Raw genomic sequence first — 26,655 nt, 5'->3', positions numbered from 1 at the left:
AAATTAATGACACCTGACGATACATAAGGTTTAAATGAATAAGAGAAATATTAAGTGTTTTATGATTTAATAAAAATACAAATGTAACCTGCCTATTACAAAACAGAGTTCATAATTGAATGCACTGCAAACTTTTTATATGGAAAAGTTTGAAGTATTTAATGCGGCTTTATGAATGAGTGAAAATCTGGTGAGCTCCAATTTGAATCTACAACTTCGCGGTCGAGTGAGATTTAAAAAGTTTAGTTTGGCTGGCTGTTATGTGGTAAATTTTTATTTATTAATCAGTTAGTTTAGTGCAAAGCGATAATCCCACCATTCATAGCTGTGAACACTCTGTAGATAGATTATAATTGTACTTAAACACTATCGGCGAAAATAGAACAATTTAATATGATTAAAACTTATTTTTAGTCATCTCTAATGATGCAGTAATAGAATGCAATACTCAGCGTCCTCGTGAAGTAATTTTATTACCTACCTCATGTCACCTACATTATACAATGTCGAGTAATATCATACCACACAGAGGCTGGCATTGCCGTTTCGAAAATAAAATTAGGTCACACAAAATAAACATTTCATTTTTGTCCCTTGAATTTTTTAGCCAATTATAATGGAAAATAGCATGGAAGCAGGAACGTACGTCCTCTCTCGGTGTAGACCTGCGTTTGCCGATCGTACGATCCTCAATTCAAGGATGTTGTATTGAATACTTAATAAAAATCACACCTCATGTACCCGGTTTCTTTGATACACTGAATACGCTCATTGTCTAATAGATAAGCCCGAGGCTTTTACCAGTGTGTAAACTAGGGTTTATAACAAAGGCATTATGTATTCATTCATGAAGTCAAGGTTAGCGTAGAGTAGCATTAGAGCGCCGAAAATAGTTTCTTTGAATCAAACACTAGAGTAAACAACAATCTGCTTGTCGATTTGCCTTTCATGCGCACGTGGTTCGGATTTAGATCTTCACTAGAACAAAAGTTTTTAGGATGTTTCAAAAATTACATCATCATCATGCATCATCATCATCCAGCCATCATCATCATATAAGCTTCCTTCAGCGACTTTCAGTTCTGGTAGTTGCATGCGGACATCATATTACATATCAAATTCCATCCCCTGTTCGGAGAAAGACTGATAATTAATATAGACTCACTTCATTTTACACAACACCACGAGATACACATTCCCCAATAAATATACAATAACTACTACACCTACACAACGTTAATAAAGAACCAAAAAATGTTCAAGGTCAAATTATATTACGCGAGCCTGAACAGAAATATGAGAAAATAATAGTAAAAACAGTTTCCCAGTAAGCCCCAGCACGTGCCGGTGCACTTAAAGTTTGTATGGATTTCAACACTTCGAATGAATTCATTTCCATTGTATTTTACAATCGACATTGACCCGCTACTTTTGTTTCGGCCCAGATCCTTTATGAATGTGTATCGGGCGTATCTTTTAAATAGTTGAAAATTAAACATACAATTGATACTTTATTTTTATAACGTATCAAATGATATGATTTTTATGACGTATCAATTAATGAGATGTGTCAAATTTTCTTTTACCGAATTCGAGGTCAATAATGGGTATTGATTGTAAGCTTCCATGTATGTAATACATATAATAAAAGTTAACTAAATGGGTAAAAGTGTTCTGAGAATTTTATTGTTCTCATCAAAATGTTTGTTTAATTAATTACTTAAAATATGTAAAAATTAAATTTCAAGGGAACAAGGTATCATGATTTATCATTTTTTACGAAATATATTTTGGCTAAAACAATGAGTGTGTGAGTTTTCGATTAATAATTAAGAAGACCGTCAATTATTTTTGCTACGAAATTCTTACTATGGCGTAGTAGCGTAGTAATGTAGCTATCGACATCGTAGCAGTAATGGCTACATATGCACTCAATAAATAATTAATAATCGATTATAATAAAAAACATTTGCATAATAGTTTTTTACTTGCCATACTGTATTATCTTTTATTTATAAACAAATAGATGCTCGCATCTCATGCATGGGGTGCGGGTTGCGGGGTGCTGTTTCTACTCCAACAAACATCAAGTACCAATGTGATATTTTCCAAGATATACGCATTATTTTTTAAGATTATTTAGATACCATTGACAAACGATGAAAAAGAAACATCGTGAGGAAACACGAGCTTATACCTAAGTAGTTTCTGATAATAAGTCTGAAGTCGCCAATCCACCTTGATGTGACGTGAGAAGAGACTTCTGTTCAGCATTGTATATTTATAGGCGATTGTTGTTGATTATGGTAATAAACAAGATATATAATTGTTTTTAACTAATTTGTAGTTGGTAAACTAATAGAGAGCACAAAAAATATCAGCCTTGCACATTTACTGATTCAGTTTAGTTTGATTAAAAAATTCGTTGTTTGAATTTTCAATTTTCAAACAACCGCAGGGCGTATCAGATAGAATGATACCGTCATCTGTCAGTACAAGCGAACTTGGCCGTGGAATCGAAAATCCGCAGGCTGTATTTTGGCTTTTCCAGGAATTCAATGACGTTTGATGGACCGACTCAATTAATCGATACTGACAATGACCTTGAGCGTTCTATTCGATATTCCAATCTGTTCGTTACGTTCAATTTGCGTATGATTTGTACTGAATAAACCTACGAACATTTTCATGGAAATATCTAATATTATTTTGCTGCATTTCCTTCGATATTTTCCTCTGAATAGAGCTCATATCTATTTGCAACGTTCATAACCTTGAAAATGTAGGAATGATATATTTTATCTTCAAATAGCAACAAATTGTTTTAATTAAAACAAAATTCTACAACTTTCTTATAACATTGGCAGAAAATGTTTGCTCTCTTTTAATGAAATAACATGGTAAAGGCATATTGCATACATTTGCGATTAATTACAGTCTCTACAATTAATTAAGTTTCACTTTGTGTAATACTAGGCGTAGGAGACTGGAGACTAGTATGAAGGTTAATATGTAATTATTATGAACTAGCGATCTACTCTGGCTTTGCACGCGTGTTATTATTTATCTTCTAACAATCACAAAATATAAGAAGAATACTTATTACTTAGTCGTGCCATTAAACAATTTTGCGAACAAAGTACAAGTTATATTTGGGTTTAATACAACATTAATGTAATTTAATTTTAACAAAATTATACTTGATCGAAAAATAATTTGTCAATAATAGTTCCTTTTTAAATATTGCGATTACGAAATACAGGAATTGCAAAGGTAAAACTTTTGTTGTATATTGTTTGTGTATGTAAATGTTGGAATATTTGTTTGTATATATATGTGTATTTTAGTGCGTTTCACAAGAAAGTACATATTTACAGCAAGTAGAAGGTGGTTGATTTAAAGGATTGAATGATTTTTTACAACATTACATTGAGTAACGAGTTTTAAATTATATTATGAATATTAAATACTGAAGTACTTTTATATCTGTTTTGAATTTGAACTGGTCCCAAGATCAAACAACATATTACGGGCGGAGAGTCACATTGGTAAGTCAAGTGGCTTTTAATCGTAATTCAATTAACGGATGAATTTAGTAGTTACTTTTAAAAACAAAATGCTTAGAGTAACTAATCTAGAATAGCAGAAAGATAACGCCATGGGGGAAAAGTGACCAGCGCTAGCGCGGCAGCCTTCAACAGAATAACACATCGGGAACCCAGAACAAGTCCAGCTCATAAGCCAGGAATGCCCATAATTTCACAGTTAACACTGTAAAAATCTTCCAACTTCTAAGAGGTTGGTTATTACAGTTTAGCCAAGAAATAAATGTTAGTGTGTTTGCAAAGCCTTTGGTAGGTACCATTACCTGTGTAAAATGATAACGACCGAACTTCCGAGGAAACTATTTATATTTATTCTTTCCAACTTTTTCCTTTTAGTACCAAGCTCAATAATATTTAGCTAAGGATCCCCTTTCTATTGAATTGTGAAGGTGATAAGTATACCTACCTAAATGGTATGCGTTACTGCCTCAACGCTTCTTTTGTAATTTCTATTTACGTTGTCGATATTGCTGGGGATAAAATGCTTCTGATCATATTTTTCTTATGATAGTTCCCGTTCGAATATTTCAGCGTCAGTACTCGTTTATGTGGACATAAGTATTCAAGGTTCTCTTTTTATATTTTATGGAATTTATCGTCGATTCAGAAACCGGTTCCTTGAGTTTTGTTTTCTGCGGGATGGTTTGCTTTGAAAATAATTATGCAGGTACAAAACGGAGTTATGAGAGGCTGATACAAAACGAATATTATCGGAAAATTATTTATGATAAATATACATACTAGGTACGTAATAGAATATCTATCGCCATTAATATTAATTATAAAACAATGTGAGTAATTTGATTGCAGTAATATAATGCGTAATTATGACATAATAGCTACGAAATCAGCGGTGATATTTAATTTAATTATGATGATATTGCAAACAGTTTTGAATTTGAACCCATTATTAGTTACTGACCTACTATTCGATGAAGCTCGATAATTAATGTAGTCCAAATAGTAGTATATTTGCAAACACTAACGTTGATCGATCAGTTCAATGATAACACAATTATACGGATATTAACTGAACCAGTGGTTAGTAGTCAAGAGTTATTAAATACAATCTGGATTAAAATAATCTGTTAAATACTATTTTATATAGATTTCCTAATTTGATTGAATTTTATGTACGAGTAAGTATATCTTATATATCATAGGTTATTATTATAGGAAACAGACTATCCCCTATTGGTTGGTTTTGGTAGTTGTTACTACACAGAGTTCACTCTCAGCCATTTATAAAATCACTGTGTATTTACTACCTTTTGACTTATTGATGAGTACTTATATAAACTGTATGTAACTGTATTAATGACTCCATGCGATTTTTACCATTGTCTAGTTATTGTGACCGCGATATTTTTGTAACGTTGTGACTACAAAAATGTGTTAGGACGAAAGATTTCAGGCAGTTATTTATCTAGTTTACAGCAAATTAAGGAAAGGATTATTCAATATTTATTTAAATCCAAAACTAAGCATCGAATATATTGCTAAATGTAAATGCATCAGTTAGGAAACTAGGCGAAATTTGCTATTAACCCTTCAAAGTTCGACCACTCCAATTATAACACAACTTTAGTAATAAACTCGAAACTAAAATATCAACAGACTAGTGTCTGATTAGATCAAGCTATAGACTAAACAGAATCAAGTTATACAAAGATAGAATTGACGTAAATGAATTCATATTATATTAGCAAACGGATTTGCACACGTACTCGTCTAATTTGAATATTTGTTAATACTTGCAGGGCGTCATTTACACGTACCTAAAATATATAATTTATGTACATTATTTATATACGGCAGGCTATAGACCTCCTGTAATCGATTTCAATAATCATGTATATTTTTTAAATTATTACAAAACAATGTCGTGGTAGCCCGGAGGTTTAAGACATCCGCTCCGTTTCTCATGCATAAGGGTGCGGGTTCGAAACTTACCAACGGCAAGTACAAATGGGTCTTTTTCCGAGTTATATGTACTTTCTAAGATTATTTAGAAACGGTGAAGGAAAACATCTTGAGGAAACCTGGGTTTATAATTTCTAATTATAAATTACAAATCACCAACCCGCATTGAACAAGCGTGGTGATTAATGCTCACACTAACCCGCAGAAGGTGGTCACCACTTATATGCTGTTGATGAATAGTAATACTTTAAATACTTAAATGTTTTAATTTAGATTACCTACGGTACACAAATAAGTCGTGTTCTTATAATACCTACCACAACATTTCATAGTACGTACTATCTAAAACAAAGCGAAAATAAAAGATTTTGATTCTTACTTAGATACATTTAAGAACTAATTTCCCAATGAGTGGTGTTTCATTACGCCGTGTACAAACTGTGCAAGGGTGGTAGTTAGTAGAGGTTGGGTAGTTGAAGTGGTTCCGTTCGATTTCCGCTGCCCTTGTCTGTGGCGAACCTCAATTGTACTGCACATTTTGTCGACGTTGTTTCCACCATTTTGCGACGTAAAGTGCTAACTTAAAATCCGCTTTTGCAATTTTGATTGCAGTTAGGATTATTCACAAATCTGTGATCAAATTAAACAAGATGGTGCATTTTTAAAGCAAAGGACTTCATCTCAGAGCAACGTCTTAAAGAATTTTAGTGTGACGAGGACTAGCAAGGTACGTGACTACCATTGGTTGATTTTATCTATAAAATATGTACCAATTTTTTTAAGGGGGGAAAATCATCCAATGACTTCTCCCGCTTTGAGTGAGGCGAGAGGGAGTGTCAAGCTCTTACTAACTAAAAACCATCCGTTCTAACTCCTGCTTTTCGATCCGAAGTCCCGGTAGACCCGCCCGCTGATGTATAGTCCGCAGCTCAGGATACACTTGTATGTACCTACATACAATTATAATATTATTGCAGTTGATCTTTACTAAACAATATTGCCGTAATATAAATAGACTGCTTTTATAAATACGATATTTTGATTTGTAAAATCAATAATAGTGCCTGGACAAAACTGACGGCACACCATTGACGGGAAGAGTTAAGGATAGTGGGACAGAGAAAATGTATTATGGAAATTATTCAAACCTTACGTTAATCGCTTCATACATAATTTGTAGCTCATTGGGTTCTGTTTTGCTGTGCGAGTGAGGTTATAGGGGACCAAACCCCTCCCCTCTTTTGACAAAGACCGGTAACACACTTGTAACTCCTTTGGTGTTGAAGGTGTCTATGTGGTGTCTAGTGATGATAAGAAGGCCCGATTGTCGCTTCACTATCACTTCATAGTATAAAACAAAGTCGGTTTCACTGTCTCTATGTGCCTTTGAATGCTTAAATCTTTAAAAGTACGCAACGGATTTTGCTACGGTTTTTTAATAGATAGAGTTATTCAAGAGGAATGTTTTTATGTACATGTAATAAATGCATAAAATATCACCATTGCACCCATGCGAAACTGGGTACTAGTCGCTAGTACATATATAAAAAAGAGACATGTTTTTAACAACTTTACCGAAATACGTACTAATGGAAAAAATATTTTTATATCGAATTGGTTGTTTGTTGATAGCAGGTATTTTACGTTCGAAGAATATTTTATTGTTATTTATTTTACAATACCTTTTTTCGAGTTCCTAGGAATAAGCGAAAAATAAATAACAAGTAATAAATGTTATTGAAAGTAATCCTTGTAACTGCTCCAAAACGAGAAGTACGGAGTAAAATAAATATTGAGTTATTGAACAAGCTGTTATTCAAAATATTCGTTTTATAAGATAGTACCTAAATTTTAAACAAGTTGTTTATTGTGTCATTGCATTTAGTAAAGAACGCATTAGCATCATTTGTCTAACCAAATACCTAAATCAGCCGTGCTAAAAATACGAATACACTGTAGAATCTATATTTAAAACAACCAATGGTATTTTTACATCGTACACCTACATATCACTGGAAACGTACTCGTCTGCACAAAAACATTTTAATTCTCCTATGAAAGGTAAAAGAAACGTTTTTTAATTAGGTAAAATTGTTGATAGGGTCTCGTGAGAGTCCAATGGAATTACCGCGTACGGCACGGTGAGGTTGTAATTTTAACAATTTTCCTGTAAAACGATGAATGAAAATTGTCTGCAGCACGTATTTGCTTGGTTATCCTGCTTCAAAAATAGAAAAAAAGTATAATTAATTATTCTTCTTTTTCCTGAAGTTATCGTCCACGTAAATTTATATTCGTTTGCTTCATAACGTTGACCTATTTTTGGGGAAATATGAAGGTTTAAAAGCTTTCGGGGAAAGAAGGAAATTTGAGATGCCATATTTAAACTCAAAGAACAAATGACAGAATTAAACCTAAATAGGGCTTATAATTATAATATTACCAACGTTTACTTGCGTTTCGCCCGCGTTCTTGTGGGATAATAAATTAAAAAAGAAGCCTATAGTTTATTCCAGACCACAATCTGCCTCTGTTACTGAATTCAGTCGTTTTGATGTAGTTTAGAATTACAAAAATACACACATTTATAATATTAGTAAGATGTTGGTAGTGAACGTTGGCGAGTTCCTTGGTTGGTACCTTGCCTCAACCTTGGTGCGTAATACCTGCGTAGTGACCCGACTACAAGAAAAACTGAATGGTGTCTAGAACTATAGAAAACATTCTAACATTGTCCATTTTATGTCTACTGTAGTTTCAGAATTTCAGATTACGAGAGAAAAGTTCTTATTTATCCAATTTAAGAAACATGTTAATGACAGTGTACTGTACTATAAGATGTTAATATACCTATACATTACACATGCAAACATGTTCAATAATTTTCAAATTTTACGTAGGTATGATAACAAAAATCACGAAAGCCTCGGGGGTGGTAGACATGTCGGAAATCGAAAAGTCATATCATGATCAAAACTTTGAGTTTATTGTGTAAATGAACAATGTTGGAACTCAATACTGCTGTGTATGAATCACCTCATGTAAGATAGCTGTCGTAAAACTTTGTTCTTTGGGTCCTTACGCAGGTTACACACACTTACGATTTAAATGTCGTAAGTCTGTACAGTCTACGCACTTTAAGTTAAAACTATAAAGTTTAAGAGATGTCTTATAGTAGCGTGAGTTGCATACTGATATTTTGATAAAAATGTTTTATTAGCAAATTGAGCAAGCTCGGTACCCATTCAGTTAATTATCAATTTTAGCTACTAACAACTCAATTCACAAAAATAATATTTTTACATAGGTACACATAAATAACCCGCAATATCGATTACCTTAAATATTCGTCACTGAAGCTGTTACGTTTCGATTTCTAAATAAATATAAAAATAAAGATATTTTACACATTTCATAAATCTTTTAATTGTGTAAGACACGATTAGTACTTATTAAAAACTTAAGATACAAATCGAACACTTGACTTACTACGCCAAAATTATACATGATAATATTGTAATAACCATACCAGTTAATGAAACAAATAAATCAATGTGATTAATTAAAAAGTTCTCGCTTCGGCGATACGTTGAATCGTTGTTAATGCCGCTTAATTGAAATTGACGTAAATTGGTATAATATTCTCTAGAGTTATTTAATCTTTATCAAGCAAGGCTCGGCTATGATTTTGACAATACAACAATGGAATCTATATTTTAAAGTGGTATATAGAGTAATCCCTTATTACCAGTTATCTTATAAATCTAACGTGTAAGAGGATGACACTGATCTATATTCATATTGGATATCATATCAATGTAGGTGAATTTCGCAATCGCAAATTACAAAAAAAGGAAACAGTAACTAAGTCTTTTTTTTAAGGGAAATTACTGTCGTTTTATTGTTCGCCATATTATCCAAAGATAATTATAAAACACATTACTAGATCAGACTTTTAACCCCTTGCTCGGTCGATAACACGACTGTGTACCTATAAACTGTGACACCATTTTCGTTTTAAAACAGAAATAAAGAATATAAAATCCCCAATGGACTTCTATGGTAGTACTTAGAGTTTCCCCATAATTACCGTACTGTTTGCTACTATCTCCTATCTATCGGTTACATTATGAGTAATAATGTAGTGACAGTAATAAAGACTGCTTTGATGGCGATATTGTGTTTGCTGCGCGGTAGTTAATTGTCTAGGCATAGTGCAATGGGGTTGTAATTTTTTCGTAGTATGACTAACGACAGACAGGAGCCAGTGGAAGCAGGCCACCGGCTTGTCGTTCTATGTGGAGGACTAAGGGGGAGGCTTTTGTTCAGCAGTGGACGTCTCTCGGCTGATGATGATGATGATGACTAACGACAATAGTAGTATATCCTTACATAGCAGATTTTTTAACTGCTGAAAATACATTTAAGCGATAAAATGCCCAACTAAAATATAGGGTAGAGGGAATCTCATAATAATTTCCACGCTTTGCAGGCACTTTGGATAACGCAATTAGGTCATCGAAATTTTGGAGTAACACGCTGCTCTTTCGGTTGATCGCAGTTACTGGACAATTAATCTGAAGTGATAATCAAGTGTGGCTAGTGAAATGTGTCGTGCGGCGATGTCAGAGTAACTTCGTGCAGGTGTCGTACCTATGGGACTGTCCATTTAAGAGAGATAAGGCAGCTAATGCTCTTTAATAGACCCGCAATTTTTGATCTATGATTTCTAGTACGCCTGCCAAGTCTAGGGATTATAGTATAGCTCTTTTATGTAGAGAAGGCCCATTGTTCAGACCATAGTAAGCAAGGGTAGCTCGCCTCCCGACCAGAACCAGAACCGTGCGTACGGCGCGTCGCGTTCTACACGTGCATCAAAGGGCCTTCAGACCACTACAGCTAGGCCCAGTAGGGCTGATGCCGACCCAGAGCTACGGACTCCGAAAAGCAGGAGATGGAACGTGGTAGTTTTTAGTCAGTAAAAGTCTGACACTCCCTCTCGCCACGCCCAATGCGGGAGAAGTCCCTGGATGATTTGCCCCTCAAAAAAGGCCATAATAATGCGGTATCTCGAGCGATTGTGTGATATGATACCCATAAAAAACTTTCTTCATAAAACTGATATTTTATTTCGCTCATTCGGACATGGTTGTACTTGTTTATGTAAATCACGTAAGCTTTTACATGACCAAAGTATCTCGTAGGTTTGGGTTGGGGGCTTTTCATTTACATAGGATCTCTCACCAGCATCTAATATTAGCCTTGACTGTTCTATAATTACATAGTACACTGTGTACGGAGTCAAAAACTTTTTGGACTTCATTAATGTTTTGCTCCGACGCGACTAATTGCAAAATATAATTAGGTTTTGTATGAGTTTCACTTTTATGAGACCCAGCCACAATTACTATGGCACATGCTAACTGGCCTGTCTAGATTTTTGGTTAATTATTTATAGATTGATGTTTGTCCACTATATTGTGCGTTAGCAAGCGATGATATGGCAAACGATGTAGGACGCCTACTTGTAATGGTAAGTTGTTTGATTTATAAAAAACAAACTAGTTAATTTTTAGGTTAATATGTCTTACTTCTCGCATGACATTATAAGTTTGAAATCGCCTACGCGCATTAAGCGTGGTGATTAATGCTCAAACCATCTCCATGTAAGAAGAGTCTTTGGTCAGTAGTGGCCACTTATGAGCTGATGATGATGATGATATGTAGGTCTACACACCTTTGGCTTAAACTGTACAGTTCAAGTGATTACTTACAGTAGCGTGCGTAATATACTGATTACTGACTAGTTTTTTAGGTAAATACTGACTTACTTCTCGTATGAAAACCATTACTTTTATCTTCAAGGGCAATCATGAAATGCTTTGTTTCAAGAGAATACCACATTGTACCGCTTGCACCGGACACTCTCGTGTAGGTGTGATCTGGGAAATCTGTGCAGAAATTCATAGTAGGCTAGATCCTTTTGTCTTCACTGAAACTATAGCTATGATCTAGGCTCGGCTAAGAATTTCTATGCGCAAATATAGTGTATTATTTATTATAACACTTTTATTCAACGATGTTCAGTGTGAATTCGGTAACAGAGTGATTTTGGGAGACAAATTGTATGATATTACACTGCTATTTATTTATGTTTTGCTACAAAAACTAATGCACAATAAAAATCACGAATTAAATAATATAATAGTTTTCTTTTATAAGCTTTTAATGGACTTCTTTCGTAAATATGTAGTTTATTTCAAATAGACGATGCTCGTTCTCGATGCCATGCTTTATTTTTATTTACGAAAATTCTATCTTCTATTTTAGCCAATATTAACTTCGTTTCATACGCGGGCTGTTCGAAAATAGATTCGTGAAATAACAATGCAGCGCCATATCACTGTGACATCTCGACTGAAAATAAAATACCGGGCCTTGCTTTTAGCATTTTATTATAACAAATTCAGTGACAGATGCATTATGGGTTCAGCGATTGCTTTAAAATTTTGAAACCGAAATAAATATTAACTAGGAAATAAATGAAAAGTATTTTTGGAAAGTAGCATTGCATAATTGTAAATGCATGTATATGGGGTAAACGTGTTCTAGAGTGGAGACCGCGTGTAGGCAAGCTTAGTATAGGGCGCCCTTCAGCTAGGCGGAGTGACGATATCCGCAAGGTGGCTGATAGTGGTTGGATGCGTAGAGCTGAAGATCGAGCTCAGTGGCGTGCCATTGGAGAGGCCTATGTCCAGCAGTGGATGAGAACAGGCTGATGATGAAATGCATGTATGAGTGGAGATTATCAAATAACCTCCATATTTATTTTGTCAAACGACTTGTCTTGGAAAACTTAAACCGTAGATGGTGCTGTTGTCTATTTTGCGATGGCATATTCAATCATGGTCAGGTTGGCCCGAAAGTGTATTTTACAGCTTCCGACTCCAGTAAGAATAAAAAATATGAGTAGCACGAAGAAAATTATGTTATTTTGTTCACACGCTTCGCTGGCTCGTTAACCATAATATCATCCGAACCTAACCTCGTTGTGTTGTTGTAACCGTCCCAATTTCAGTTTGCTTTAAATAGCTTAGGATAGCTCCAATTAAAGATACAATATTAATAATTATTTATGGTGTGATAGTTTGTCTATCTCCACTAAAGTAAAAGTCAAAGCCAAATTATTTATTTCTAATAGACCATGAAGACACTTTTGAACGTCAGTATTATAATATAAAAAAAGAATCTGTGTGAAAGAGTCTGTCTATTAGTGTCTATCGGTCAGGTTTCTAGTGAAGCTATTTATTCGTTCCAAAGTGTAGATTCCTATGGAAAAGAACGAGCAATCAAGTTCACAATACAATTCTTGGTTAAATTTTTTCTTTGGTCTATACTATGCAAGCATACACTGTAACTGCAAAATTGTTATCTAATTGTTAAGTTATAACTTAGCTATAATTAACTATTAGTGTTAAAAATTGTTTTTACAAAATTATGATTCTATTGGTCCTGTGTGGTTGACTGTACAACCGCCCACTGCATGATTCCTAAATTCAGTCCCAACTTGTATGGATCACACATAGAATTGTTAGTTTGTGTGATCCAATATTTTTTGCTCAGTTTCTGGGCGTACTGTTGAGTTTCACCCGTATAGAGTTTCATATCTGGAAAAAGTAAATAGTAACTAAGGATGCTTATTTAGTAAAATTTTAATTACTGTTCAAACTTTGTACAGATTCTGAGCGGTAAAATATACATGAAAATTTATACTATTTGTGGTCTGTTATATCTATCCGTAATTACCGAGCTATAACTCTTTATAAGCTATAGAGAGAACTTGAATCGAGCAAAATATTATCTGGATTCTTTGTCTTCAACGGTGTAACATAATATCACACTTGTTATTTCCCGAGGGCATAGGTTGAAATGTTTTTACTTAGTATACACCCACTCCCTCATACACGAGCTATACGAAGGTAAACAACTTTGAATGAAAAATCTCAATAAAATGTTATATTTATCTGATGGCTCTCCTATGTACTGAAGTGAGAAAATGATCATGGTCACCTCAGGAGTATGACGCTCTACTAGCAGATGATTGCTTCGAGTTTTTAGACTGAATTTTGGAGCTACATAAGTATCTATATATTACAATATATTACAAAAACTTAGAATTATCTGGATTATTTTTCAACAGTACGTTGCCGTGGATGCGTTTGGTATCCACCAATCATATTCATTGCTATAGCTTAGCACTGGTAAAAATGGATTCAACTTAGATATGTTTTTTATATGGAGAGATGCTTGCTATGAATGTGTGCTATGGTTGTTTCCGATAGCTACATAGCTTTGTATCAGTGCGAAACGGTCACATAGTTTCACAGCTTCGCTATTACATCTTCGCTTGTTTATACGCTGATAGGTACCCTAGGAGGGGTTTTCCATGAATGTACAAAATCATTGGCGAATCTTAGCAGAACATCACATAACTTATCACGTTAAACAAGATCTTCAGACTCAGCGATGGCTGACAAATAATTAATTATCTATGAAGGGCCATATATTAATTATTGTATAACTTATTTTGATAGGATCATCTACCATTTAGGATTCCAACTAGGAGATAGATCTACACTAGTTCAGATACAGAACTCTTATTCGAGTCAGTCGCTACATTGGACAAACATATTACTGTGGTTAATTTAAATAGCATTGATTGTTTTACTTATTACGACTCAAACCACATTTTCACATGACCCAACCGCATGTTAACATGTTAAGTTAACACTTAATAAAATTAATTCATTTATACATTTCTGTCTTATAATGGAGAACAGATCTATAAAGTTTCAATATAATTTGTTACACTTCAAAACATGTAGTGTAGGTTGCTAATGTATGTATATGGTGACACGCGTTTGTTTTTCTAGTTAGGTAAAATCCGTAAAATAATACGTAATAGCTTGTATCCCATGACGGCGCCCAGTATATAGTAATCTGATTACAGTTGTTTATATAAGCATTACAGCTAGCATTAACAAATCAAATATAAATACCTCATTATCCATATTGCACACATTTCAATATGACATCATTACCGGCAAAATATTATGATAATTAAAAACTGTTTGTATTTGGATTAATTGAAATAAATGCTTTGACTGTAATGATGATTTTTGCCACTCTAATTGAGTGATTTCATCCTACGCAAAATGTGGGATTACAATCACAATAAATGAGAGTACATTTTGGTTGGAGCAAATGTATATCGCGGTTTGTTTGTTCTCGCATTGTAACCCACGCCTCATTACCGATCCATGCAATTCATAACATCAGGCTATTCAAATAGACCAGCCTACCTCTGAATGATTGATTGGACTTGAGTAATTAATATTAGTACAGCTAATGCGTTACGGTTGAGACAATTTTCCACAAATTTGATAATAATTCTATGGTGAAGTGTGGCTGTGGCAAACGGTATCAACACAACATGTCGCAATTTCGGCTCCTACACGAAATAGTTTATAATATGATCTGTAAATTGTTTTCCCAAATCAAACCGAGTTGTAAACGTACCAATGACGATCCAAGTATAGGTTGCTTACATTAAGGTTTTTATTGCCTCTAGCATTGTGAGTTTAAGTCAACATGAAAGACGCCTTAAATTTGAAGCGAAATTAATTAGCGGTACTTTCTAGTTTTGATCGTACCGACGGCTACATGTACTAAACCTTTGTTTTGTTGTTTATCTTTAACATCTCATATCACAAGGTTAATCTATTTATAGTATGTAATAATATAATATAATATCGTGCGTGGGACGAATTACCCCTACATTGTGGTAGCAATCCGATAGCCTAGTGTCTAGTTGATTCACCGTGATTGCAGCGTTTAAGATAAATTATCGATTGACCTTGCACAATAGAGTAATTCACGGTAAACACAAAGCTTGAATGTTCTGTGTGTGCATATACAGGAATGTCTCAGATTACTTAGTCTCTGATCAATTAGATTATCATAATTATTACTGGGAATGTTGATACTCGATATTAGATAATGTTTGTTTACTAAATAACTAAATGAGAGATTATAAATCGTGTGCTGTAATGCACTGACAAACGGTGAAGTAAAATAATTTTAATTAAATCACTAACCCGCATTGAGCAAGCCTGGTGATTAATACTCAAACAAACTCTCTTTGCGAGAAGAGACCTTTGGCCAGAGCAGTGGGCACTTTAAGGCTGTTGATGTGTGATGTAGATTTGCTCAAATGGGTACCTATATGATATGTACTGTAGGCAGCGTCGTCTGTGAATAGTGAAAGTGCAACACGTTTCCATATACACATTCCCTCAGGTATTATGTAAAGGATGCTATTGTATTGTGACTTTGACTTTGAGCAGACATAGAATCAGTGATGTTTTGTTTTGTGTTGACTGCAGGAAGGCGCAAGCTTAGAAAGATGCATGCGCTGGTACGAGACCACGGCGCGCCGCTCCGCCCCTCGCTTCAATACACTCAAACACGCTCGATCAAATGTGAAAAATATGTTCAAAGAAATATTTTCTCTGTGAAGCCGAAGTTTTGTATATGTATGTGCCTAAAAATAAAAATGTTTAACGATTTTATTTACTTACTTAGGAAATTAACTGCTAACTTACAAGACAATCTGATGTACAAATGTATGTATGTACTGTTCTTTCTCACATATTTTATATACTTATCATCCAAAAATATATATTATATTTGTTTTGGATGATGTACAAAATTAAATACATACTTACTACAAAATTAACTGATGTTGCGAAATACAAACAAATATTACGAACTAATATACCATGATCTCAGTGTAAATATTTATGTGTAAATATGTGTTTAAATATATACACGAAAAACGGGATTATCACTCCACAAAACCATTTTGTATGGGAGAAGTTGGGAAACGAGGAAACCGATCACCTGATGGTAAGCAATCGGTCAGTGCTGGGGATTCGGGGATTAGGGAAGCTAGGGTAAATGGTAGCCTCACACGATGAAACGTTACGTTGGCGTTGTTTCACGCCCGTTTTCTTCGTAGACGTGGTATCACTCCGGCCAAGCCGTCTGCCGATTGCTCATCGCATCATTATTAAAATCATATAAAAAACAATGAACCGTAAAGAGAAAAGCATTCATTCAATTACTCCCTTAATTGGTTCGATAAGATCTGCGAGTAAAATAAATGAATCATAACAATTGCAATGGAAAAGGTAAGTCCCTTAATTGCTTTATTTTAAAAATAATATATTGTGGCAGTTGTCTCTCACTCTACTACACAGCCAATTAATTATGTTCGTGCATCTGGAAATAATTTAACATCAATTATTGCCTTATAATTCATTAAATGTAGAGATTTTTTATGAGATAGGGGGACAAATGAGCAGGCAAATTACCTCGTATGAAATTAGCGCCGTCCATAAACACCGACATCGACTAGAAAAGCGCGTTGTCGATCTTTGCGGAGGGAGTAGGACCTCAATTCACTCTCACGGCGAAACACAAAGCAAGCGTAATACCACGCCAATTTTCTGTTAGTTTTTTTTTTCGCCGTTCGTGCCACAGTATGACTTCGTTTTTATTTAACTAATAATAATAAGTACTTAATATTTTTGTAAATGTAGGTGTGTTTTCACGAAGTTAGAGTTTCTCACAAGTCCTTTTAATAAATTTAGCGAATATTTCGTTTCATAAAAAATTAAAATATTTGAGGATTAATGAAATTTTGTAAACGTTTGGTTAAAAAACAACACAAAATGTCGCGGTCCTGTTTAGTTTGAGCCAACGGCATAGCAATAGGATGAGATAGACGTCTTATTAATCTAAAGTTAACGTTATTCTTTGCTCACTGTATCAATTACCAAGAAACTCACCCCATTATACGTATTACACGCACATAATTCTACAAATGAGAATAATTGTAGCTGCTAGATAATAATCCATTCTATTTGTAATCACGGTTAAACCGTAATAGATTGTAATGATTACGCGTTGAGTCGCCTGTTCAATAATCTAGTGAGAAAAATACCAGTGAATATATTAAGATAATAAGTCAAGACTAGAAATCTGAAGTAGGAGTTGTACATTTTTTTACCCACACTACCTCATCTAAAGGACCGAATGGTTGGCTCTGATAACACAGGATTTCCCTACCATTGGATCCTATTATTATGTCATATCCAAATACTATTACAGGAATTTATGTACTTCTTTTTTGGCAAATAAATATCATCATGAAACTCCTTTTAGTTTTAGAATTTGAATATAGACTTTGAATATAGCTCTATGTTTTGTGGTTTCACAACAATTAGACGAAATATCTGTCATATTCAAACACTAGTAGCCTGGAGCCTGAAATCAAAGGCGCGAAATTCTCGCATAGTTCAGCAGGCGGGTAAAGCGGCTGAATCAGTGCCCACTACCTCTTCAACACGGCCAGTTTACCATACAACCATTCTATTCAACTATGAACGTCAAATAGTATTGGGGTGCAATTCAATGCACGCCTCTGTGAGGCATATACCTCAAAGAGCCAAATACCTGAGTTAAATCAGTCAGAAACTGATTCAAATTCTTATAATAGGTACAGTTTAGGTATTAGTTACACTTCAAGGAACTTTCAACTAATTGTTTTAGTAATTATCAGTACAAATACACGTAAAAATTGTGAAGATAACTGAAAGTACTTGGTGGTCTATTACGCCTATTTAAAAACAATCGTTGGAAATAAGCTTTGCAATATATTTGAAGGAGAACAGTAGAAGCCAAAGTAACCAATTTCCAACGGTCAGATCGTCTGTATATAAATTGCCTAGTCTATGTACACTTAAAGTGAGATGCGTCGGCATTTACCTGTTACACTCAGACGTAACACATATTTTGTAACAAATTTAGCAATATCCCTCGACGTAAAAGTGTTTAATTTGTTAATGGTTTAATTTATGTATTATTATTTATTTACATATACAAGCACATCAAGAAATACTTCAACCCCTTAGTTTAATGAGTGATCCATCCGGTCAAGGATTACGTACGGTATATTTTGCGGCGTTTATTAATATTAATAGATATGCAATAAAACTTGGCTATAACCTATCTGTTCTCTTGTATTCAATTTGTATGCTGCCAATCACCAAACTCAATAATATGTTTGTTATGTACGTACAATCATAATTTAAACTCAATAGAAATTGCGAGCATATTTGGCCATTTGACTGCGACTTCATACAATAGCTACACTGAAGTGGTTATTGTGCAAATGTCACAATAGTATCCACATTATTAATGTCCAATACTGAGTTCGGTAAAGGCAATGTTAATTATTGAAAGACTTGATTACAGTGCATAATGAAAGCGGTACATATCGATGAAGGCAGGTAATAGAGTGGTTGAATCCAATCGTTGTCGTCTAAGAGATATCTATTATGAGTGTTAAGTATACACATAATGTGGGGGAAATCCCACAGCTTACCCTTGGCATGTAAGAGTACAGAACCATTAATTATACGATAATTTGGGGCCCGAAATCCTTATGTTGATGCCTCACTCCCGAAAAAGCTAGGTATTCTTTAAAGAATTCCCCCCATCACGAAGAAGATGGTTAGAAAACTGATGTGAAATAACGCTTCCGATGTGATTCGTTGGTTGGAGGTTACCGGAGGTCCGATTACCTTCGTCCCAATCTTCACAATCCTGGATTCCCCAACAACCTTTACATTCCTAACCCCCAAAAGACTGGCAACGCACTTGCCACGCCTCCCTCCATGGATATCCTACTATAGATATATATATAGATTGTTTACTGGTGATACGTCTGCTCGTTTACCGTTACTGTTACATCTAAAAAAAGAAATGGTTTAATACCCACATAACAAAATGCTGTTATCCTGTAAAGTGAATATAAAAAGCATTGTGCGGTAGTTATTTTCAACACAGATCCAATAAAGACATCAATTAAATTAATGAACAAACAGAATTTCACTTGCAAATACTTTCCTAGCCAGTTACCTATAATAAAAATCGTTTTTATTTTATCTTTCTGAAAATCGCCACACGAAAGCTGTTACGTGAGTTACGTTACAAACTGTATAGAGTTCATCGAGGCCTTGCTCTATTGTTTGTTTGTGAATACGAAATCGAAAGTTACGAGAAATGAAAATCTGAACCGTGTGTGCTGTGCCGTATAACGTTTATAGATTTTGTTTTAAGGGAACTGAATGTAACAGCAAATGTTGTAGGTACCTAATTAACCTCGCGTATATAAGACTCAACAGCTCGTTTATCTGCGTACCAACGGCATTTTTTTTATGGGGGATAATCATCCTATGACTTCTCCCGCCCTGGGAGAGGCGAGATCGAGTGTCAGACTCTTATTGACTAAATACCACCCCGTTCCTACTCCTGCTTGTTGAGCCGGAGCCCCGGTAAACCCGTTAGGTAGACCGCAGCATACCAAGGGTTACTACTAGCTTCAGCCAGAGGCTTCGCCCGCGGTCCCCTGGGATATAAGTAAAATAAAGTAACAGACCATAACCTACCTCTGTTCCGAATTTTATCTCGATCCCTTCAGTCATTTTGACATGATCGAGTAAGAAACATACACACACACAAACATACAAACTAAGTAACATTCGCATTTATAATATTAGTAAGATATTCTAACTTTTTTAATTGTCCTCATATCTCATGAGTTACTTAGTTTTACAAAGTTTCTCACTTAGATCAACACGTTTTTGTGAACCACAAAAGTATATAGCTATCTACAGATGTTCTGGGTAGGAATCGAACATGCAACAAGTCACCGAGCCGCCACGCAATAAAAGCTTCGCAGTTTTTATTGACAATGAAGCGAAGCGAAGGACAATACAATGTAGTTCCAGTTCATGTGTGGCGAGTCATATTTTCCACGTAATTAACGCTTTGATACCAGATTATATGGAAAATGCCTTCAAACAATATTTCTCATTATACTCCAATTATTATTTCCTGGAAATAAATAAACGTTCTAAGCTATGGTCGAATGCTTAATACTAAATGTTCTTCTGTAAAAATAAGAATCCAATTCAATTATTTTTTTAGATTTATTATTGTCGGCAATTTCCAGAACAGGCTCTTGTGTAGGTGCTTTAAAATATTGTTCTCTTAAATTGATATGTCGTTTTAGTGTACAACTTCAGCCCCGCATTGACATTATCCGAGTACAGATTGCATGTAGGAACGATATAAGAATATCAATAGGTGTAGGTTAGTGAACCAACACTATTATGAGTGTGGGACATCTATACTTCATTTTTTTTAACAAGGCTTTCCCATTTGTAATTTAGTGAGGAATTAAAAACATAATCCCTAAGCCTAGCTGGTTATTAAGTGATCATATTTAGGGCAGCGAAAGTTTAAAAGAGCGATGCTGTCTGCCTCAAAACATCATATAATCAAAAACGTATGTAGGGGTAATTGTGTTAACCTATCGTTTAAAGCCTAACAGCCTTGTTATTCGAATAATTGCAAGTGTAAATCCTGAGTGCGAAATTCATGGTATTCCCCCACGTTTGGTAAATAGCCATACAGATTCAATGATATGCCCTGATTCACTGAGACCGACACAGAAACTCGTCACTTCTGAATTAGACACAGAAACCGGATTTGTAGCTCGGGGCTGCTTACATTTGTAGCCTTTACCAGTCCGTTAGTCCTTATGTGTCTACAACAGGACAGCTTTACGAGTCGTAGTCACTATTGCGAAACATCCTATCTGCGGTACTTTCTGCTACTGCAGTATTTTAACAATTTTGGCTAAAACGTTTATGTATTTCATCGGAAGTATCACATTATTTTCTGTTAATACATAAAAAGATGCAACAAAATTTCTAGGAAAGGTAGAAAATGAACCACATAGTGGACAGTCTTCGGCAAGACAGTTGAAAGGATAATTATGAAGAACATAACTAATTTCATTTCAATACAGGAAAGCATATATTAATAGTAGCTTCTGATATTTAAATGTTACGAGTCCTATGTATTAAGGAATCTCAAATCCCATTAAAAGCCATCGAGACTTATAAAAGCAACCACAACCTATACAACACACAGGATAAACTTACACGCAAATTGCAAGAACGTTTCGCTTAGCAGTAGGCAGAGTCTAAAACTGCGGACTACCTACCGAGGTTTACCGGAGCTCCGGCTCGAAAAGCAGGAGTAGGACTAAACGGGGTGATTTTAAGTCAGTAAATCTGAGTCCGAAACGCCCTCTCGCCTCGCCCAAGGCGAGAAAAGTCATTGGATGATTTTCTCCCCTTAAAAAATCAGAAGACAGACAATGGGTGGCTTTTGCAATGCACAATGAGCAATGCTCTAGTGGTACCAGAACTTACTGCTATATCCCATTTTATTTCGGCGAATTAACTTAGTTTCATGTTTAAACATTTCAAACGGTTGGCTTTGACCCAATTCTCTGTGAACTAGGTTTCAGGTTGACTTTCGTACATACATCATCAAAACTCTTCTAAACCAAATACTGTTTCGTACATCGTATTTTATACTGCAAGGTAATAAATTATGTTTTAAAGTAAATAGTAGAGGTCGAGATTCGAACGTATTTCTATGTAAAGATATAATTCATAATTTTTGTGACACGGTCGATCAAATAATGTGTAATTGTATTGCAACGTCACGCCTTTTATCCCTGACGGGATAGATGGAGGTGTACATTAAGGCACGTAATACCTCTACACAATGTACACCTAGTTTTCACCATTTGTGTTATAAGTCTCTCGTAATAGGGGGTGAGCCTATTGCTATATACTGGGCACAATTCTAGACTACATGCATGTAAAACCGAAAAAATCCCAGTAATACTTTGCCCAACCCGGGAATCTAACCCGAGACCCTTGGCTAATAGCCAACCTCTCGACCAGCGAGTCAGCCTGCACAGGTGTCCATAAGTGGCGTTGATTGTTTATTATCATGTGATCCGTCTACTTGTTACTCCCCATTTCATATAAAACCAGAATATTGGTTAAGCCCAATAATATATTACTTGACCCGAGAATAGAACCTGAGAGCCGCTGCTAGGCGACCATTCAACCAACGCGCAACGTAGCAGTTTATTCTTCGTATCATAATTACGCCGAGTTAAATTTTATTAAATTACAGCTAAGACTCATGGCCGCTCCTTACCCTAATAATAGGGATAGGACGCTAGGAATAGGGATCCTAACCTAGGCAAAACGCTTAAGGAAGATAACTGTGTCACGCATTTAGAAAACATCGCTTTGATATTAGTTTATTCATAGCTAATCTCTATGCATCCATCAACATCATTAGTCTAAAACAATCCTATAGTATATATTATATGGACAATAAAGAAGTAGCTTTCTATGACCACGTAATATTCACGAAAATAATATTAATTGTAAAAGGTATGTTGAAATTGTCATATCTTTCTAAATGCAAATAATTAAATAAGAAATAAAAAAGGATTCACTCAAAAGTGTGCAAACTTTTTTTTTCTCTTTTACCACATAGAAGCGTAAAACCGTATAGAAATATACTTATGTATGAGTTTCTATAAAACTCCAAGCAAACAGAAAGTATTGGTATTGACAACAAACAACACATAAAAAGTTATTTAAGGTAGCAAACGTGTCATATTCACTCGGGGTAAATAGAAGGAACCGCGCTTGTCAATTAGTTCAGTGCTTATTGTGGCAATATTCGAGGTTCTTTGTTATAAAAGGAAAGGTTTAAGGAAAAATAATATTGATAAAATAATGATCACAATACTCATCTCCCGTTCGTCTGACAAAACAGACAAAGCAACCCATATTGTAATAAGCTGACAACTACAGCTTGTTTGAATTTGATATTGTTAACAAATTGTTAAATGAATTTTCGCGTTGCATTTTTTGAACACAATGTACAGCCTACGTGTGAAACAATGGCCGCGTATTAATTTCATGTTACCCTTAACTGCTATTTTTATCACCAAACAATTCATTGTAAAATTATAATGCTCGGGAAGGCTTTCTCACAATAAAATTATTTTGAAATAGTAATGTACGTAACTAATGTGATTTCATAGAACCGCGCGCGTGCTTGACGATCTTAACTTCAGAGAGCTCAGATTATTTCACAAAGAACCAAGATTGATACATCCAATTTGCAAGGTAACGCACGACCGACTTGTGGAATATCTTTGGATTCAACATCCAACCTAAAATTTGGATGAATCCATTACTACACACGTTTGATTACTTTATTCAGCCGCGAAGTGTGTTCAGTGGCACGTTTAAAGGGAAGATATCGCTTGTTATTATACCTTTTATTTCTTTTTCAGTTACACCACAAGTGTAAGATAATTTTATAAGTATTTCCCCGTGTCCCATTGTGTCCGGCGTTAACTGGGCCAAAGAAATGAAACCCATAAAAACATTTGCAAGGTTTTTTTTGGAAAGCGATTTGAGGGTGTAATTTGGGAAAAAGCACAAGAAAGGTAACCACGTCGAGGGTGAGGTGTGGCGCGGGGGAAGCGGCGGCAGCGGCGGCGCTCACTGCTCGGCTCACTGTCGCACAGAACGGCTTTGTGGCAACTCGCCCCAAGCCGTACTTCGACTCCGCGAACAGGCGCGCTCGTCGCGCCATGTAGTTTTTCCCCAACAGTTAAAGAACAAGCCTCAAACTGTTTTCAACTCTCACAAAAGTTGTTAAAAAATACTCCGGTGTCGGAACTGACCCCCCGCCCGCACAGAGTACGGGTAAGTAATTTCTAATTTTTGGATATACGCGCGCCATTTTATTTCAGGACCGCCGTTACCTTACGCTGCAAAGTTCCTTGCGCCCTAAACGTCCGATTCACACCTCATGATTCCGTGAGCTCGTGCTTCTCCAGGTGTAAACGTATTTTTATATTTAATTTTTTCTAGCTTAATTTGGCGGTGTTCGAGATGGAGGAGATCGCGACGGCGGCGTGACACCTTATTTAATTTTTTAATTCAACATTATTGCGGATTTTTAATTTCTATAATACTGATATTCCTAAAAATTCTACGGAGTCTTTTAAAAAAAATATATCTTTTTCATAAAAATATTTAAAACGCAAATACAAAAAGTGATTACAAAGAAAATAAAAATAATAAAATAAAGTGAGGTTTACGGTGTTTAAAAAATAATGGACAAACGTATGAGACCCTTTCTTATTTTTTAATTCGTATCTTTGATGATAAGTGTAACAGCCAGTTTATTTCGAGCGCGCAAAGTTCCAACAACGTTAGTTTCAGCTTACAAAATGCATCGGCCGCAAATTGTTTAAGATTCATTTCACACTGGGCTGGAAAGAGCTTATCTATTTCAACAATTATAAATATGAGCGTTCTATTTTTTTTAATCGTAATATATTCTTATATAAAGCTTGTATGAAACTATACATTTTTTTAAAACAGTTCATTATTCAAATAAAAGTATTTAAAATTTCAAAGCAATCGGCCAGTAAGTTACGAGTAAAATTTCGGTTACTAGAATTAAATACAAGCTGAAAAAAGCCTTTTAAAAAATAATACAAGGCTTAGTTTGAAACGACAGGCCAAACGAATTTGGAAGGACATAAGAATATTTTTTCCCAGCAGTTTGATAACGTAGGTGAAACGATAAAGCGAAAATTTAAAAAAATATTCTTTATTGTCTCACAAAAGAAAATCTTTATTTTAAAAAAGTACGCAATAATATGGTTTTTATTACTTTGAAAGCACCACTTCGATATTTTGGTTTGCATCCACCTATAAATAAAATACATATAAATGACACATAATAGAAAAGTAAAGGGTAGTCTATTTAGACTACCATTAGGCCTTAGACTAGGGAGTATCTACTCCCTCACGCTACGTAACTCTTGGTTAAGTGATGGTTTAGGGGTGGTTAGCGAAAGTGGCCATTAGAATCCTAACCGACTAGGATCGATCTTCGGCAAATCGTTTTGCTGCTTCTACTATACCGTAGGTATTAGGAAAAAATAGTTTAAAGTATTTGAGGCCTGGCTTTATTAAAGCGTTTAATTCGTAGATTTTGTAGCCTGGGTCTATGATCAATTATAGTACAGTAGTAGCTAATTTGGATTTATAGTCGGCTCAGCGGTGCACATAGTCGCTTTGCGGGAGCGCTCAGGTCAGGGGATCGATTCGCAAGGGCGTCCGTAGCTCTATGGCTACCCTCGTTACCGTTCCTTTCCTTACCTTTCTAAACATTTTTTTAGTACTCTATCACGTTTTATCTCGTCTATCATATTGGGTAAACAAGTCAAAGCACTAAACCACGGCAGATAGGGTATGTTTCATTTTATACGGTTGATACCTACATTAGCGGAGAGCAACTAAGGATTTATTAAATAAATTACTTTTCCATACCTTTCTTCTTATGGAAAAATTTATACTGAAACACAACGAAGAAACACCTTAAAAACAATTACTCTTGTATCAAAAACTTTTTCCTTTCCCAAAAAAAAGATAAGACGTTCCGCTAAAGAAAAAAAAAACGCGATACATTTATAGACACCTGCTGTGAATTAGGCTCTAAATTTGATTTCTGAGTTGTCACATCAAATTCGCTACGGGGGGTAGAAAATTTTCACGATCAATGTTCGTAAGGGTCGTTTCCTCTCTCGTGGGATTATAAAACCGGCGTAGGAAATATATACGCATCTGTTCCATAGTCGCGATTCAACAAGTTGAACGTAATTAAATGAACGTCTGATTTGAAATTGTAATATAAAAACGTCAAGCCTTCTACTGAATTTAAAGTACTGGGAAGGATTTATTGTATTGTAAATTTTGTGTTTTAAGCGCCTGTTTTACCACCTTCATATAAGTACCCGATAAACTTATGTGACAGATAGTTCATACAAATTGCGTTCTTAATTCAAATTTATCTGGGACATAGCGGCTATCCAGAAACTGTGAAACAGGCCCTAAATATGGTTTTATGATGTCCTAATTAAGTGATCAATAGTTTTCTAAGTATTAGTAAACTTTTAAGAATTGAGAGTCTGTGATCGATCTCGGTATTTGATACGATAGGTTTATTATCTCATAACAATTAT

The 26,655-nt window shown here is 35.1% G+C and overlaps 1 protein-coding gene across 5 annotated transcripts in view; it reads left to right on the top strand.

The window, feature by feature from the left end:
• The first annotated feature begins 24,134 nt into the window (after positions 1–24,134).
• LOC118262353 (SCY1-like protein 2) overlaps positions 24,135–26,655 on the top strand; it is a 152,943-nt gene continuing 150,422 nt past the window's right edge. For all 5 annotated transcript variants that reach the window (XM_035573671.2, XM_050704415.1, XM_035573652.2 and 2 more), the window contains exon 1: positions 24,135–24,322. The gene's annotated coding sequence lies outside the window, so the exon portion shown is untranslated. The remainder of the gene's footprint in view (positions 24,323–26,655) is intronic.

The sequence above is a fragment of the Spodoptera frugiperda genome, chromosome 25 (genome assembly GCF_023101765.2).
Source record: "Spodoptera frugiperda isolate SF20-4 chromosome 25, AGI-APGP_CSIRO_Sfru_2.0, whole genome shotgun sequence".
NCBI lineage: Eukaryota > Metazoa > Arthropoda > Insecta > Lepidoptera > Noctuidae > Spodoptera > Spodoptera frugiperda.
Note: the sequence above shows the minus strand (reverse complement) of the source record. Positions and strands in the feature narration are given on the sequence as shown.